Genomic DNA, 2,936 nt, shown 5'->3' with positions numbered 1-2,936 from the left:
TCTTTGAGTGTTTGACAAATCAGAAACTAATGTTTCTTGCATCTGTCTGTGTTCTTTTGGTACAGTTGGATTTCCGCTTGGTATTTCCTAGTTTTCTATTGGTTGAGCACTGTTCCATTGTATTACTGCTTGGTTTTCTGCCTGGTTTTCTTTAAATCTGCCACGGGGTGTCTATTACTGGTTATTATTGGCTTCACTGGTTGTTGCTGTGTTGCTAAATCTGCTGTGTTGTTGCTTACACTACTGCTGCTTCTACTGATTTTCCTCTACTTCTTTGCTTTCCAAATATCAGGTACACAATCAAATGGCTGAACCTTGTAATCTGAGAATTTGAAGCATGAATACAAAAGTGAAGGGTTGAAGTCTTAAATTCTTCACAGTTGTCTACTTACTTGTATACACATCAGAACACTTCTTACATCAGAGTCATGTAGATGTTTGTTTATGTATAACTGGACATGCCTATTCTATAGTAGTTTAGTTGTAAAACTTCCGCCCCCCTGTATGCTTTTAGTTAATAAAGACTAATGATGTAGTAGTAATGTTCTGTCATTACAGTCTATTTTGTTTAAAAGCATGTTCCAAATACACATCAGGCCGTAGGTTGATTACTCAATAGTTTAAACTATTTTAGTTAACAAATTGCTTATCTAAATTCGTAAGAACAGGTTCAATTAGATACCATTGGTTAATTTCAGCATCTAAGTGGTTTAGGATAAAAAAATCGGATTTTTCAGGTTCATTCATTCCAGTAGAATGTCACTTTAAATTGGCAAAAATTTGTTAACAAAATGACACCATTTTTTTTAGTTTGGCAAATTATGAATATATGTAGAAACCATTAACTAGGCCCAATTTGAAGTAGGATGGCCCAAGTCCGATTTTACTCCTTATACGTCGGACCTGGGCCCATAACTGTCAAACAGACTGCTTTTACTACGATCATTTTAGATTTAACGAATCATGTTCGAAACTTAACTATAATAACTCGTAAGTATGTAAATAAAGTAGGACCTTTTCTTCATTTATTTTAGAGACAAACGAAATAGAAAACATAGTCACTATAGGACGATCTTTAAAATAAAATGAGGCATGCCTCGCCAAATAAATTACAAATCGCGGGGCCCTCAATAAACATATACACTAATTGGCTAGACTTCGGAGTTGGCCGTTTAGTGAATTTTCACGGCCTCTTCCTAAAATAACAATACGTTAGTCTCTTTAGGACGCGCCTTAATTAATCTTACCTTCATAAATACGGGTGTGCATTTATGTAACCCAAATCCAAATCCCAACGAAGTCGAAATGCATCGACCAATCACGAGTACATTGATTGTGACATGGTTCGAAATGCATTTCCATGACGTTGCATTTCTTTAAAATAAAATAACAAATGAGACGAGCCTCGCCAAACAAAAAATTCACAAGCTGCGGGGCCCTCTATACGTGTTTGTGAAGTTGCTTAGACTCCGGGACGGGCCGTTTAGCAAATTTCACGGCCTCGCCCAAAATAACACTACGTTAGTCGCTTAGGGCGCATCTTTAATAAAATTATTTCCTTAAATACGGGTGTGCATTTATGTAACCCAAATCCAAATCTCAACGGAGTCAATATGTGTCGATAGCCTCGGGTATATTGATTGTGACGAGGTTCGAGATATGTTTTCACGATGTTGCAATTCTTTGTAAAAATAACAACAATAATAATAGAAGCGGTAAAAGAATCATAATTTGCACTAAGTATATAATTGTTAAAATCAGATAAATAAGCCGGATATAACAGTTGAGCGACCGTGCTAGAACCACGGGACTCGGGAATGCCTAACACCTTCTCCCGGGTTAACAGAATTCCTTATCCGGATATCTGGTGCGCAGACTATAATTTATAGTCAATTTCTTTCCTCGATTCGGGATTAAAACCGGTGACTTGGGACAACCTAAATCTCCCAAGTGGCGACTCTGAAATAATTAAACAAATCCTGTTCGATTGTCCTTTAATTGGGAAAAACTCCTTCAACTCTTCGCGGGGGCGGAAAAAGGAGGTGTGACAGCTAGTTCTCGAGAATGACTTGCCCCTTGTGATGTATTATGACTTATGTAAATCATTGGTTTTGGTTTTCAGGGTAATCGGAATGAATTTGGAAGAACAGTTCTCAGTTTGAAGCTTGAAATTTGAAAGGTTTGACCAAGTTTTGACGTATTTGTATATGATCTCGGATTGAAATTTTTATGATTTGGTTAGCTCTGTTAGGTGATTTGGTACTTATGAGCGTAATTGGAATGCGTTTTGGAGGTCCGTGGAAGGTTTAGGCTTGAATTGGCGAAATTGAGATTTTGGTGCTCTCCGGTTGATAGGTGAGATTTTGAAATAGTGGTCGGAATGGAATTCCAGAAGTTGCAGTAGTTCCATTGTGTCTTTTGGGATTTGTGCAAAATTTCAGGTCATTCGGACGTGGTTTGGTTGGATTTTTGATCAAAAGCGTAATTTGGAAGTTCTTGGAATTCTTAGGCTTGAATTCGATGCAAATTTGGTGTTTTAGTGTTGTTTCAAGCATTCCGAAGATTGGAATAAGTTTGAATGATGTTACGGGATATGTTGGCATGCTTGGTTGAGGTCCCGAGGGCCTCGGGTAAGTTTCGGGTGGTCAATCGGACCATTTTATATTGTGAGAAATTGCAGAATTTCTGCCATTGGTGTTGCAAGTTTTTGACCTTCGCGTTCTCGATGCGTGTCCCGCGTTCGTGAAAGGTTAATGTGTGATGTTGTAGAGTTGGCTTTCACGTTTGCGAAGATGGTTCCATGTAAGGTGTGTAGTCTATGGTCATCTCATTCGCGAGTCTCATTTCGCGTTCGCATAGAGGAAGCGGGATAGCTGGGTCCCCAATGCTTTTGTTCTATGCTTTCACGTAGTAGAGGTCGCGTTCGCGACCTGTTG

The sequence above is a fragment of the Nicotiana tabacum genome, chromosome 3 (assembly GCF_000715075.1).
Source record: "Nicotiana tabacum cultivar K326 chromosome 3, ASM71507v2, whole genome shotgun sequence".
Classification (NCBI taxonomy): domain Eukaryota; kingdom Viridiplantae; phylum Streptophyta; class Magnoliopsida; order Solanales; family Solanaceae; genus Nicotiana; species Nicotiana tabacum.
This window is presented reverse-complemented; position numbering follows the sequence as displayed.